Source organism: Trachypithecus francoisi, unplaced genomic scaffold (assembly GCF_009764315.1).
Source record: "Trachypithecus francoisi isolate TF-2019V2 unplaced genomic scaffold, Tfra_2.0 Lachesis_group2, whole genome shotgun sequence".
NCBI classification, from domain to species: Eukaryota; Metazoa; Chordata; class Mammalia; order Primates; family Cercopithecidae; genus Trachypithecus; species Trachypithecus francoisi.
The window spans coordinates 123474932-123491262 of NW_022681465.1; the positions used below are offsets into that span (position 1 = coordinate 123474932).

The 16331-nt window shown below is 42.6% G+C and overlaps 1 protein-coding gene and 1 pseudogene across 1 annotated transcript in view; one reads left to right on the forward strand and one right to left on the reverse strand.

Moving 5' to 3' along the window:
• TENM2 (teneurin transmembrane protein 2) overlaps nucleotides 1-16331 on the reverse strand; it is a 526850-nt gene that overhangs the window by 235804 nt on the left and 274715 nt on the right. The window lies entirely within an intron of this gene.
• Nucleotides 6947-7061, forward strand: LOC117066265 (annotated as a pseudogene).

Genomic DNA, 16331 nt, shown 5'->3' on the forward strand with positions numbered 1-16331 from the left:
AGGCTTAGACAGGTTAAGTGACTTGCCCAAGACAACTCAGCCAGGAAGTGGGAAATCTGGGATTTAGACCCAGACACACGTAACTTCAGAGTCAGAGTTCTGAATTCCCATGCTGTCCTCCTAGAGACTCCATTCAGAGTTCTCACTGGAGGACATTGGCCCTGTGAGGTTTCCAAGTGAACCACTACTTGGCCAAGACCGAACAGGACAGGCAGGCTACAGAATCACTTACTTACTAAACATTGTCAAGGTTCACTCATGAATACACACACACACTTCCCTTTGTAAGCAGCCATTAGTCTCTATGAATATGTCCTTGGTCAGCAACTAGTTTGCTATTTAACTTGAACCACCACTGTCAATGTAAAATAAATCTGCTTGGCAACTTCAATTGCCAGTCAGGCCAGTCAACAACACGTTTGGTGATTTTTTTCCTTGTCAGTTTGCTTCTCATCCTTTGGGGATGCAGTTGAGTGCAGTGCTTCTTCCTCAGACAGGAGGGGGCCCATTGCAACGTATTAGTGATATTACTTTTAGGAATGCTGTCAGTGCCAAAATTACCTTCAGCCTGAAAGAAGCAATGCAAACAAAACCATGTGGGATAACATTCTTGGAAATGCGTAAGTCTTAAAAGGAATTTAAAAATTTAAATCTTAAAGGGTTACCAAAAATCCTTTTCTAACCACATTGGTGAAGTGATTTCTCTTATTTTTCCCAGTGTTGCAATACATTGAGTGAAATGAATTTTCAAAGCACCGCATGGAAGTTACACCCACAAATCCCTTTAACGGTAATGGGATTTGTGCACCTATCTCCTGAGAATGTTCTGAAAACTTACTAGACTCCGTTCAACTTCCAGGTTCCAGCTCCAAATGGTTGCAAAGCTTATGGCTCAGGAATTACAGAGAAGAGGAAAGATGAGAGGTAGATACAATCCAAGAATCGTGGCAGGATCATCAAAATGAGAGGGGGCATTGGAGAAACTCGCCTGCATTCATCTCTCTACAGGCACTCAAATCTTACAGCCACAGTCCCAAAACTGTCCTCAGCAGGGATTTTGCCTGCTGCCTTCCTACTGCTAGCCCCTCACAAAAGTAGCAAGGCTTTCTGTCCCCTCCTTCTTGTCTGCCATGAGAACAAGGTGATAGTTGCGTGAGGCAGCTCTGGGACCAGGGAGCAGTGTGTTCTTGAGACAAGAGGAATCCACAGGGAAAGACCAGAGCATTAATGTATTTTCATGACAGGCTCAGGATGGTACAGTGAGTGGGAGGTGGTACGAGATTAATCAATTGCTGTGTTTGCAGAAAACAAACGGGGCTCCTTGCAGCTTCAGGATGCGTGGGGCTCCCCGACTGGCGGCATCCCTCCCCTTGTCTCCTGGAACCTGCTGCTGCAGGTGCACTGCAGGTGGGTGCTGTTGACACTGTGAGTGTGTGGCGTCTGGTGTGCAGAGGTGACCTCTAACCACACCCCCTAGCTCTCATCACTGGGCAGATCAATACACAGGACAGACACATGCGCTCACAGCCACTTTCTTTTCCTTGTGCGGGGTGGCCAGGAACGTACCTGACTGGCAATGCTAGTCAGGCACCCTATTGTCCACCAAGTCAGCTCAGCCTCATGCAGATAAACACATGCCTGGAGCTGTTAGCCACACAGGGTGTCATTTCCTACTGCGGACCACCCCGTTCCTGCTGCGATTTTTTCCTGGGTAAGAAATAAAAGCCTTTCTTTCTCCAAGAAAGGACCCATGTGATCAAAATACCTTTAGAGAATGATAATATCGGTAGGTTTTATTCACCAAATAAATCATGGTCTGGGATTTTAAGAGCTTTTCTGATAACGAAACACATCCCCACAATCCACACATCTGCACCTAAATGGATCTTTCTCCCCTTCGAGCTTGTCATTCACTGTTGACAGCCCAAACAATATTTGTCTTTCTTCAGAGAATGGCAACCAGCAGCCCCGTTAAAGAGAGGCAGATCCGTGAGACCACCAACTACAAAGGAAAGAAGATGCAGGCTGCACGCGGCATGCGGCCACCGGAATCCTAGGAAGCAGACATTGTGAATGTTTTAGAGGATAAGATGTCATATTGATCGGTAGATGTGCAATGTGCGCTGGAACAAAGAGAAAGAACTCTCTCGTGAAAAATAGCCTTCTGCAAGGAGGAGTGGCAAGGGGGTCAGAGAGTGCCAATTAGGACACCCGACATACTCCATTCCTAGGGCACATTTCTCCCCTCAGTGGCAGCAAGCAAGGGAGGAGAAGGTTGGGCTTCATTTCCCTTCCCAAGTCCCCAGTAGCCCTCAACAAACTGCTCCCAATGAGCCCTCTGATCTGAACTCGAGTCCACAGCCAGCCATTCTGAAACTGGGGGAACAGGCCAGGAGGGGCCATAGGAACCAGGTAAAAGGAAGAAGGAGCTCCCTATCCTGGATCTCTGGGATATATATGCTGGGTTCATGTCAATCAGAGTTCACATTTCTGCACTACTACATACAAGTAGATACCTTGGGCAAACAGATTTACCTCTCTGAACTTCACTTTCCTTAGCTATGATAACAACTAACATTTTTGTGACGTACTGACTCAGTGTCAACCACTGTTCTAAGCCCTGTATACGCATCACCTCATTTGCTCTTTACAGTAAACCTAGAGGTAAGAACTATGATTCCCATTTTACAGAGGAAGGAGTGGAGGCATAAAGGTTTTGACAGGGCTGGTAGGTGGGGCAGCTGGTTTTAGAGCCAAGCATGTGCTCTTAGCCACGTTTTCTTGCTCACACTGACCTTATAGGGTCGAGAAGGTACAAAAGTGGTGACAATCTGGGGGTAACTGGCACACAGGAGGCATTCGAGAAACATCTCACCTCCTGCTGGGTCTTGGGTTGTTTTGTAACAATGGCGATCTTATTGAGCCCTTAGCGTGTGTCAAGCTCTGTGATAAGCAATTGTTACCAATTTTATGAGATAGATATTGCTCTCCCATTTTGCAGATGAAGAAATTGAGGCTCAGAGTGCTGAAGTAACATGCAGCTGGTAAATGTTAGAGGTGGGATTTGAACCTGAGCTGTGTGATATCTGAAGCTCTTGAGTACCACTCCACCCGCTGACAACCATCAGTTCAATACCAAGCATCAGTGAAGACTGGGATTCTATTCACCTAGGTATTCTTCTCTCATTTGCCTGAACCACCTCCTTCAGAGAAATCTCTGTGGTTTCCTTTTCTGTGTCACATTAGAATGGCAGAGGCACTGTTAAGGTGGGCCTCAAAGGCCATCTGGTCCAGACTTTTGCTGTATAGATAGATGGTGACCCTGAGCCCTATTTAAGTGAAATGACTTGCCTAGGGTCATGACAGCTAATGGCTGACTGAGCCAGGATTTGAACCTTGATCTTTTGACTCTCTGGTGCTCTCTCTACTGTCCTCTTTCATCTCCTTAAAGAAAGACAGAGAATTCAGGTGTCTATGTGCAATGCAATGCCTTATTAAAGACAAAATGAGGTGGACATCAGAGAAGCCTCCTCCTCTTACCCACTTACTATTTTTATTACTACTCTTTGCAAGATAGGGCATGAACAAAATAATCTGTTAATAAAATTAGCTGACAAAAAGACCATGATGGTCCTTTCTGATCCTAAATTCATTAAATTGAGTTTCTATGACAAATGTCTTCTACTGCAGAAGTTTATTCACAGCTAGAATCTAAAATCACCATTTTTCTATTTCTACCTGGTCTGACGCCATTGTGGTCAATGTAGACACGCTCCCTCCTGCATGCAGACTTGGTACTTTTTCAGGAGTGAGAAATGAGCTGAAGAAGTAAGGATGTTGAGCAAATCCTGTATGTAATTCTCATTCCAATTTGGTCATTTGTTCAGCAAAGCCAAATTAGGCACACGGGGAGGCTGCCAGAGTCCTTTTCAATTTTTAATTTCTGACATGGTTAGCTCAAGATTTTTTTCAAACTCAGAAATAAAAAAAAGTCCTGTATTAGCAAATTGGGTTTGATCTTTCTTGCAAATGGTTTTCAGTTAAGTGGATTTCACATAGCTAACCTGAAACATTTAAAACTTGATTCTAATGGAAAGAAACATCACATTAAAAAAATTAGTTCTATCTCCTAGGGCCTGATTAGGTAGTAGGGAACGAAAACCTGGGCAATGGGGCAGTCTTCCTCAGCCTCTGATATGCTTAATGTCAATATGGTCAACTTCTTATGAGGAAAGAGCTAATCTGGGGTGGGGTGGGGGAGGATAATTTCTTTTTGGAACATAAACTACTTGCATCTATAAGGGACTACATTTTCATCTGCAATTAGATAAATGACACAATTAGACTTATTTTGAATTTGTGACAATTTACTTAACAGAGCTATTCTTTTTCTTTTTTTAGATGGAGTTTCACTCTTGTTGCCCAGGCTGGAGTGCAATGGTGCGATCTCGGCTCACTACAACCTCCGCCTCCTGTGTTCAAGTGATTATCTAGCCTCAGCCTCCTGAGGAGCTGGAATTACAGGCACCCACCAACATGCCCAGCTAATTTTTGCATTTTTAATAGAGACGGGGTTTCACCATGTTGGCCAAGCTGGTCTCAAACTGCTGACCTCAGGTGATCCACCTGCCTCGGCCTCCCAAAGTGCTGGGATTACAGGCGTGAGCCACCATGCCAATCCCAAGGGAGCTAATTTTAAGGGTTTTATGTGACACTCAAGTCACACAAATTTCTTTGGTGCTAAAGGTACATGATTCTGTCAATTGGCAGCAGCACTGCAGACTGCTGTGGCATTTCTGGCTTATACAAGGCATTGTGATGACATTCGACGTGGTCATGATGTGTCCCCCTTCTTCTTATGGCTTGTGCTCCCATGCCAGATCCTAACTCTATGGAAGTCCCCAAGCCAGGCCTAACCTAATACATCTCCCAGGTAGGGGCTGGTGTCTCCCTTAACACTGGCCTGGGAGAGATCTCCCTTACCTGCATGCTCAGAGCTAAAGAAAGATAGGCACGTTTGGAAAGTCCCCCAATTTGTTTTAATTCCTTAGCTCTTTTAGGTTAAACTTTCTTCATGTATCTCTTACTAGTCTTATCGATTCATTTAAGCTTTGCAAGACACTCACAAGGCAGTTACTTTTTATCCCAATTTTAAAGATGAAGAGACCGAGGCTTGTTGAAGTTCTACAACATAACCAAGGTCTAGGGTTGCCAGGTTTTAATTTATAAGTTTGCTAAATCTGGCAACTCTAGCAAGGTCCTGTAGTTAGGACGAAACCTCAGAGGCACTTCTCTTCTTCTGCAACCCCAGAAACAGCCTTTGAATACGTGCCTCAGATCCTTTAAGCTTTGCTCTAGATCTGTCAGAAAGAATTGTCCAAGGTAACCGAAGTTGGGTCTCTTCTGAAATGTCCACATCTTCTGGAGTTCTCTACTGTGAATGTCATTTGCATTCTGCTCTAATCAGCACTGTCCAATAGAAATAAAACACAAGCCACTTATGACTTTTTTTTTTTTTTTTTAAGAGAGGGTCTCCCTCTGTCACCCAGGCTGGATTGCAGCAATTCTATCTCAGTTCACTGCAACCTCTGCCTCCCAGGTTCAAGTGATTCTCATGCCTCAGCCTTCTGAGTAGCTGGGATTACATGTATGCATCACCATGCCCAGTCAATTTTTGTATTTGTAGTAGAGACAGGGTTTCACCATGTTGGCCAGGCTGGTCTCAAACTCCTGACCTCAGGTGATCTGCTCGGCTCCCAAAGTACTGGGATTACAGGTGTGAGCCACTGCACCTGGCCTACTTACGAAATGTAAAATTTTCTGGTAACCACATTAAATAAGTTAAAAAAATTTAATACTATGCCTTTTACTCAATATATCCAAAATATTATCAACATAAAATCAACATAAAAATCTTTAATGCGACAGTAAAAAGACTTTTTTTTGCACTAAGTCTTCAAAATATAGTTTGTATTTTATACTTACAGCACATCTCAATTCAGATGCTAAATTTTTGATGGTTAAATGTAAATTAATTCAGTTCTTCAGTTATACTGAACACATTTCACAGAGCAGGTCCTAGACCACAGTGGCTGACAGGATTTTTCTAGGCTGATACCCTCCTGCATGCTCTCTGGACATTTTATCATATTATTTATTTATTTATTTATTTTCTTTGAGATAGAGTCTCCCTCTGTCACCCAGGTTGGAGTGCAGTCGTGCAATCATAGCTCACTGCAGCTGTCTGTCTCCTTGGCTCAAGTGATCCTCCCACCTTAGCCTCCCAAGTAGCTGGGACTACAGGCATGCGCCACCATTCCTGGTCATTTAAAGTTATTATTTTTTAATTATTTTTATTTAAATTTTTTAATAGAGATGGGGGTGTGGTCTCACTATGTTGCCTAGGCTAATCTCAAACTCCTGAGCTCTAGTGATCCTTCCATTACAGCCTTGAAAAGTTTTCCTTCCCCTCTTTTAAATCTGTCCCCACAGCTAGCATAAGCTTTAGAACACAGTAATGTTTAAGAAATATTTATTTGAATGAAAGAATGACTTGAAAAATTCTATCTAAAAAACGACAATTAATTGAGGTCTGGGAGTGTGCCAAGCTAATAATAATGATAATAGTCATAAACAGTGTCTACTGAATTCTTACTACCTGCTTTTAAGACATTTCTCATTTGATCATTAAAAAAAAATCACCTTTGAAGTAGCAAGTATCCTCACTCTACACATGAGGAAACTGAGACTTAGCGAGATTAAATAACTTGCCCACTGTCACCTAGCTACTAAGATCCAGAGCCAGGAATACATAGATGTATCCTAACCGCATTTCTCGTGCTCCCCTAACCATAATCATCATTTACTGCGTTCATGGTTTTCATGAAATCTAAGCTCCACTTAGACTGTTATTTCTTAACTACATTTTAAAATCAGTCTCCTTTTTAGCACTTGTGTTTGCTTTTGTTTGACTTGTGGACAAAGACTTATAGTAGACAGGTATGAAAAAATAAATCCTCTTTTGCAACCCATAAGTTGTTATATATGCAAGAAGGAATATTATGAAAAAAGAAAGAAAAAATAGCAATCTCTTTTTTAAAAACTTTAATCCTTTTAGCCTCATCCCAAAGTAGTATCTGTGAAATAAAAAGCTTAATGTGTTAAGATTTTTGTGATACACTGAAATAAACATAACTATTGTAATACAGAAGTGTGTCCACATGCTACACATAGCCATGTAGTGATATGACTGCCATACCTGGGTAAATATGTGCTCAGTTACACCTAACCTCTAACATTGGTCTTTCTGTTCCTAAAGATCCACCATTATTTCTGCGTTTTCCCCTTCCTCTCATATAGTGGTCTAGGAAGGAAAAACACCAGCAGCTGAGGAAAGGCTGGAAGGGAGGCTCTCCCTTGTCTGTCTTTTCTCATTATTTCTAGCTGTAAAAAAAGCAAGACACAAGCAAACCATAAGACCTAACTCCCCACTGCCTCTGCCTTGAGGGTTTTCCTTTGCTTCTTTAGAAGCCAGAGGACAAAAACTTCAGGGTGACTGGACCTATGAGATGGGTCCTTCTCACTTTGAGCTTTCCTGCCTTATTCCAGGCCAATACTGAGTCTCAAATCTATTCAAATCTAAGAACCCTAACCTCCTCCCCTGCCTTACCTGCCTTTCTCCCGACCCTGGAGGGTCTTCATAGCCCAGACTACCCCAGACATTTCCTGGGCATCCCAGTTTCTACTTCATTCAATAAATTCACCAGCAACTATTGAGCCCCTACTATATACCCCAGATACAGCAAACCCTCGGGGCAATTTTCAATCAGAATAATAACTAACACTAATATAGTGCTTACTGTGTGCCACGCACTATTATAATAAGCACTTTAAATATTTAGACATGAAATTGCCCTTTTTGGAGATTAAATATGGTAGAATATTACCAGTTTCACATGGTTCAGCTTAATGTATTAGTCACTTAATCTACTAGTTTTAGAGGCAGATACTTTTATCATACTCTTTTGATAGCTGAAGAAACTATGAAGAGAGAGATTAAGTATCTTGTCCAAGATTATTCTGCCAGTAGTGGCAGAGCTAGGCTTTGAACTTGGGGACTCTGGCTCAGAACACTTGATTACTGTGCTTTCTGTCTCTTATAGTGAAAGTGGCAGAAAAAAGAAAACCTACTTCTCTCCTAAGCCAGACTCTACATTTCAGGTGCATTGTGGGTAAACTAGACTTTTGTAGGAACAATAGAATATGGTGATTAGAGTAGCTTTGGAAGCAGCAGACCTGGCTTCAGGTCCAGGTTCCAGCCCTGGTTTTTAGTAGCTGTGAGGCTCTGGGAAAACTTTCTTTTCTTTCTTTCCCACCCTCCCTCCCTCCCTCCTGCCTTTCCTTCCTCCCTCCTTCCCTCCTTCCTTCGTTCCCACCTTCCTCCCTTCCTCCCTTTCTTCCTCCTCCCTCCCTTGCTCCCTTCCTCCCTCTCTCTCTCTCTTCCTTCATTTTTTCCCTCACTCTCTCTCTCCCTCACTCCCTCCCTCTGTCTTTCTTTCTTTCTTCCCAGATCCTCAGTTTCCTCAACTTCCTCATAAAATTTCCTACCTCCCAGGGGGGTTGCCACATTCAATGAAATAAAGCACACAAAACATTTATCTCAGTGCTTGACACACAGTTAAGAACCTGACAAAGAGCAATTATTGTGTGGACCATCCAGAAGGAATATGGTCTGTCTGGAGAAAAATTTCTAAAATTCCAAACAGCTGGGTTACAAGCAAATAGCCCATTCCTAAATTTGAGATGGCTTGCCTTTTGAATTAAAATAACAGAAATTAGGAAATATAGGAAAATACTAAGTGGTCACATTCTCTAGACTCATTTTACAAAAGAGGTTCTGGAGACCTGAAAAGATTAATACCTTGGCAGAGAGGACATTCATCTCTATTGAAAAGCACAGATCCCTGATCCCATTCACTTCTACCTTACTGCACTGACTCTTGAAGCTGCACTTTTGCAGTGAAGCTTGACAGAGGAACCTCAGATCAGCTGACCTGGTGCACATACCTCATGCACATATGAAAGCAGTGGTGACACTAAGCAGTGGTTGGGGGGTGCAGTTGGGGTGGAAAAGGAAGGTGAGTAGGAAAATTCTAAATGATTTCCATCAGCCTTCTCTGAAGTTACCACAAATAGAGTATCAGTAAAAACAGTGGCTTTCCTGTGCAAGTGGAGTTTTAAGATGAGCCCCCAACCTCCCCTTTTCCACCCAGTCTGGCACCTTTAATCCCCTCCTCTATGTATTCTGGCGATGCCACTGTGTAAAAAACACATTAGATGGCAATAGAATTTTCTTCTTTTAGTCTGATATCTGAAAATTCAGGGTGTTTACACGATTGCTGCAACAGAGTAAAGCCTTGTGTAGCTTGGTAAAGCTCCATTGACAAGCATTTCCTAACCTTCAACCCTGTGCCTGTTGTTGTGCTAGGCTCTGGGGATACAATGACTCTGAAGATGCCACTCCTGCCCTCAAGAAGCTCACTGTCTAGGCCAATGGTTTTGGGCTGTGATTCCCAGACCAGTAGAATCAGCGTCCCCTGAGAACTTATTATAAATGGAAATTATTGGGCCCTACTCCAGACCTGCAAATCAGAAACTCAGGGCTGAGGTCCAGGTATCTGTGTGTTAATGAGCCTTCCAGGTGATTCGGATGAATGCTCAAGTTTGAGAACCACACATATTGCACAAGGCTTGGCTGACAGCAATTAATGAAAGAGAACAGGAAGGGAAGTAACAAGCTCCTCTTGTCTGTTTCCATGAAGGTGGAGGAGGTGAGAGAGCCCAGACATCTCCCTCCAGGTCTAGGCACTAGGTCTCTGCCCATACAGGTAGTGTGTCAGAAGCAGCTGCGAAGATGCAATATGGAAAAGAGATGTTCAAGCCAGAGTGGAAAGATGAAAAAAAAAAAAAAGAGCCAGAACCAGACTTGGGCCAAAGTGACATGGTGAAACAGGGACATTCTTTCTCAGCATGCCTCCTCTCCATCCAGTACCTGCCCTGTGTCCATTCTGCCTGCTGCAGGTGACCCATGATCAGAGAGACTCAGTGACCCCCTCCAAACTCAGCAGTGCCTTGTATGAATGCTTTCCCATCACTTCAGAGGTTTCCAGGACTCCCATCCAACTCTCTCAGAACTCTGCTTTCCAAACTATCAGCCACATCAATGGAACTTTAAAAAATCTGTTGGATCTTGATATTAATTATTAATTCATCCACATCCTCCCCACAACATCACATATTCTATCATTAATGGATGTGCAATTATAGGGAAGACTAACGATTTAAGCCAAACACATAAACTCTAAAGGTGGAAATTTTAGGCACGGTGCCAGTTAAGGATGAGAGATATTTTCAGACAGAAGATACTTTAGACATTGGCTCAAAGTGGCATGACAGGAAGGCTCCTTTCTCTATGTTCTGGTCAGCCCTGACTGTGGAGGTACTGACCTGAGGCAGGTGCACCGTGGGGGATCTCTGCTGTGTTTGGCAGAGCAATTGCCACCCCCTCCCCACTATCAGGCACAGGGCTGCCCAAAGCCAGAGGATCCACCAAGGATATATTGTGGCTGGGGCATCTGATTGTAAACATCTGTCTATAAGCATTCCTACGGTGAATTCCTCTTTCTTTAGTCCATCATGCCAAACTTGTGAGTTTTAACTGAGTAGCTACATACTAGCATAGGATCTTTAGGGTTCACCTTGATCCACCTCAAGCAGGAAAGAGGAAATTTTTTTTGAAGGTGATCAAGGCAGCTTGTGAAAGTGGAAGAGTAGCTGACCAATGGTTTTTGCTATGGCTTGAATGTCTATCCCTCCCCAAAATTCGCATGTTGAGATTCTAACCAAGGTGATGGTATTAGGCAGTGAAGCCCTTGGGAAGTGATTAGGTCATGAGTGGGATTGGTGTCCTTATAAAACAGCTAGCTAGTCTCTTCCACCATGTGAGGACATAGCTAGAAACTGCCATCTAGGAACCAGAAAGTGAGTCCTCACTGAATCTGTAGGTGCCTTGATCTTGGGCTTCCCAGCCTCCAGAACCAAGAAATAAGTTTCTGTTCTTTAAAAGCTAGTCCGCCTCTGGCATTTTGTTATGGCAGCCTGACCAAATTAAGAGAGGGTTTATCCCTGAGGGGATGACCATGGGCACAGAGGGTAATATTCCCATGCCCTTAGGCTACCAGGAGAAAAAAGAGCTCCACTTTTCCAGTTTCACTTTTAGGGACCCTAGTTAAGGACTCTAACTGGCTCAGCTGAAGTCACAAGCCCATTTTTTTTTTGACAGTTGCTATGGTGAGGAAAGTAAGATAATAATATCACCCCTGCTCGATTTAGGGACCCAAAAGGGTGTTGGATACAGACACAGCCACCAAGTAAACTTGCCAAACTTAGTGAATAAAAACTCAGGAAGCCAGTTACATTTGAATTTCCCATGCAATATTTGGGAATACTTATATTAAAGGCATTTTCATTATTATTCTGAAACTCAAATTTAACTGGGCATCCTACATTTGGCAACCTGTCACCAAGGGAACCGGTGTGAGCCAGGCAGACTCCTCTTCATTTGGTGTCCAACACACCTTGTTTAAAGCTTGAAGAAGTAGAGTTCTTTGCGGAGAAAAGCACTGCCCATGCCTAGAATCGCCCTTGAGCACCTTCTCTGTGTCACGCTGGGATAGGTCTCTGCCTAGATGAGAATCCATATCAAGCCTCTACACTTTCCACAAAGTGTCAAAACTGCCTGGCTGTCTTGTGTGCAAAGCATATGGACTCCTCTTTTTATCAACCACAGTGATTCCTGGGTGGGACCTGAGGATTTATCAGGAACTTCAGCTAGGATCAAATTGTGATTCCACTCTTGCCAAAGCTCCTTAGAGACATTTGATATTGAGAGAGGCGGCAGAAGGCTGACTGGCTGGTCCAACCCTGTCTCTCAGGCTGAGTGCTAGTGCCCTCCGTAGAAGGCATACACGATAGCCACTTGTAAGGTCTGCTCCTGTCTAGAATGGGCAGAAAACTTGGAACCCAAAGATCTCTGCAACCTCCATTTGTGCCAGTGGTGTTGATTCCCGTAAATGCTCACTAAACTTGTTCTGCAGTTAGGACACAGCCATTTTTTTCTCTTCTTTCTGGAAGGAAGTTTATTACACAGAGCAATAGGTGGATGTCTTCTTACTACCACATAAATCTGCTGTAGTACCTATGTGCTATATTTCTTAGACAGCAAGAACAAACAGTTGCTACTGGAACATTCCACACAAAGGAAAACAGTAAAGCTAGAAACAAAAACAAAACAGTAAACAAAACATATATAGAGATGTATTCTCTGTTAGAAACTTTAATATAAGATAGAGCCACGCAAAGTTGAGGTTCCATTATATTTCCAAAAGTAGAGGAACCAGACAGTTCAACTTGACTTTTCTTTAGACAACACCTTTCATTCTGGTCATGAGGAGTGATGTTTTCGGCACCAAGCATCCAAAAAAAGAACCCTGAGCACTCACATGACCCAGGACATGGCACTAGAAAGCTAGAGGCAAAAACACGGAGTTCAAATTTGGGATACACAAAAGGCAGTCCAGGGCCGAGGTCAGTTCCAGGCAAGATTTGGAGTTGAGCACTTTTTTCTTTGTGTACTCCAGTCTGCTAGCAGAAGCTATGATGCCTGAAAAATCCTGGGTGAATTATCTGACAGTGTTAGTGAAACAAAAAGCCATTCTAGGGGCTTCTGGGCAGTATGTTTGGATGTAAGGGGGAGGCTGCATTTCCTCTTCTGGGAAAGCCCTGTGCACTTAGAACAGACTCCTTAATGAAGTGCCAGTGATCTCACAGTTGACCTTCAGAGTCCTTGCCCCACAGCCCCCTGCTCAGTACCTCAGTTGGGAACCAAGTCTCAGAGGGTGAAGGTACCTTGGCTCTCCACAGCATGAGGAGTGTGCTTCTGTGTCATTTCACAAGCACGTGTGTGTGTGTGTGTGTGGTGTGTGTGTGTGTGTCTGTAGCTAATTTCCTGACAGGTGCACATGCAAACGCCTAGGCCATGTGGAGGGGTTATCATTTTAGTAAGTAGCTTTAGCTAAGTAGTTTATTCTTGCTGACATGGTCCCATTCCTCCTAATTTGATATTTTTATTTCATGTAGAAATCAGGAGGCTGATAGACCCTGGAATGGTTGTGAAGTGATTAGTTTTCCTTGGTTCTATCTGTGTATGCTGGTATGTCTTCTGGTAGAGGAAAACCTAGGTTTGTTTGGTTCACTATGGTATAAGCAGAACCTGTCACAGTAAAAATCTATTTTATTTAGTGCTTACCTTTGGCCAAGCACTGTTCAAGAGCTATCTTGTTTAGTCTTTAAAACCTCCCCTATGAGATAAGTGCTATTATTGCATCCATTTTACAGGGAGGAAACTAAGTCACAGTGAGGTTAAGTAACATACCTATGCTCATGTCGCTGGTAAGTAGAAAAGCTGGGATGTGAACCCAGCAGCCTGTATTCCAGAGCCTGTTCTCTTCCCTTGTACCAGGAAACATTTGTTGTGTAAATTAATAACTATGTGGATAATTTACCATGTATGATTTAAGTGCTTCTGATGAAAAATCCATGGTTTCCATTCTTAGTTATCAGGCTCAAAATTCACATAACAAGTCCTAAAAATACTATTGCTTTCAGGATTTCTCTCTGCTTCCAGAAGTCAGCATCTCTTCTGCTGCTCATTCTAACTTCACCCTCCAGAGTGTGTGCTATTCTCGCAATTCTATTAAGCTAATCCCCATAATGAGAGGCCTAATTGCTAACCCCTACTTCAGTGGATAAACGTTTAGGTGGACACCGCTTCTGCCTGTTATTTGCACTGTGAAGAGGGGTCCCCAACACTCAGAGGAATGGTGGGTCAAATCTCCTCAGGGAAGGACAGGCTTCTTGTGGCTGTAGCTACTGTTCCTGAGAGGCCAAGAAGAGGCCCACTTGACATCATACCTTGAGAAGAGTAAACAGATTACGTCATACCTTGAGAAGAGCAAAGAAATATAAGCAATCCCAACTATGATCTTCCCCAGAGAGTTGTGCAAACAACACTGAATTATTAATAGAAGTTGTGTTTTTCCCAATTCCCCATCGCAAGTGAGCCCCCTTCACAGTTGGGAAGATAGGGGTTCTGCCCTCGGAGCTCAAATAGGCCCTCTTCCACACAGAGAGATCAAATTCCAACCTCAGGATGCACTGGCTAATGAAGCCTTTATTGCTAGCCATTGTAACTCAGGTGGCAGTTATTTTAGTTTAAACAACTTGTGGGTGGTCTCTTCATGTTCAAGAATTTGCCTCCATCTTTTCATGTTCCACTTATACCAACACATCTTCAATGGCGGCATTTCTGGCAAACCCACAGGACACCTACTCCTCTAATCTCATACTTGAACCACACAGTTGTCTTTGCTCTTTGGAACTCAAGTCCATGTGTTAGTCAAGAGAACATGGACGGAAACCCCACCAACCCCACCTATATCCTATCCTATTTCCCAATGTAGACACATAAACCTAATACTTAAGCTTCTTCTTGCTACTTGGATTTCAATTTTCAGTCCCTGTTGGAGATATGAAGTGTTCTTGCTATCACATCATTTATTAATGTCTATTGTCAACAGAGAACAATTACCCAACACTAACACATATGAAGAAAAAAAAAAAAGGATTCTACTTTCCAAACTAATTTCCAAGAATTACTACTATAGAGAAGTGTCAAATACTTTTCCTCTTTAACCATTCTCAAAACTTTTAATGAATCTTTTCTTTTAAACAAATCATGCCATTAGCATGGATGCTATGCAAATGAAATGCAGAGCCTGTATTTGTTTGGCTTCCTCGAAATTGTTTCAGAAACCTGATCACATCAAATATTTTTCAGTTTATGCAAAACCGAACCTCCCAATACATTTTTTTTTTGAAGAGTATGTAGTTTTCCATTTGCATGTGAGTCCCAAGTGGTAAATTTACACTTTGAATGTAGGATTAACAAATTTCCATGTGTGTACTGCATTTTGAAACTTAAATCATAAAGAAGTTACTTTTGTATGCCAAGGGCCTTACAAATCTGAAATCAAATGACCTGATAAGCACCTGGATGCTGGAGTTTAGCACAGAGATAACACCAAGGAAACCTGTTTTCCTAGAGTAACATCGTCTTTGGATTTCACATAGCTTTCTTTCGAAACCTAATCTCAGGTCATCTTGGGGAATTCAGGGACAAGAATATGCTTTTTGCAGCTAAGGAATCATTCAGAACCAAGGACTCACAAATCCGCACGTAAAACCCTTTTCCAAACTGCTCTTTCCCAGCCTGGCGAGTGGGCCCTGGCAGCGACCCTTCCTTACTGCCAGGAAACAATGTTATGGCTTGAGAGAGCTATGCATGATCACACTTACTGTAGCATCAACTATTTTTTTCTTAATTGTCCTGAGATCCTAGAAAGGAAACAAGCGTCTGTGCTGACAGAGGAGCTCAGCGTGAACTCTCATTTTTCACATGGAGCTAATTAAAAACTGAAATTAGTTAAATATGGAAATGACACTTGCAAGCACTTTAGTAGAATTCTGGCAAAATCCCTCTGGAGTGCTGTGACATTACCTGCTGCTTCAAAACTCCCCAACTGAATTTCACAGTTAAAAGGCTGAGCAAAGGGAAAGTTATTATTGAGATTTTGGATTCAGAACGTGTCTGTAAAACTCCAGATTAAATTTCATGGCTGGCCCTTGAGTGGCTGGCGATATGCAACACAGGCCAATGGAGTGGGCCGCTCACAATGTCCCTGAACGCAGGAGCTCCAATTACCCCTCTTTAGGTATGGTACTATAGGTAGCATAGGTGCGACAATCGGAAGGCTAATGGATATATTTCTCCTGGAATTTGACTCAAGACAGTTCACATATGCACAAATTCCAACAAAGAAAAGAGACTGAACTCATGCATGGGGTATGATGAGCCCAATTATTAAAATTGAGATTGCTTAGGGGTAATAAGAAACACTTCTCGAATTTGGAGTCTATCTGTATATGTTGGTCTATCTATTCATCTCTCTATCCATCTACAAATGCATATGTATTTATATAAATGTGTATAAATCTCTCTCTATATATACATCTTATAGATACGTCACAGTTTTTGTGCATAATTGTGATACACCATCGCAAAGCAGAGAGATCAAACAGCTTGAGACTTAGAGGAAAGTGAGAATGGTCTTCTCTTAAAATCTCTAGCAGAATTGCCTTTCCACATAAACAAT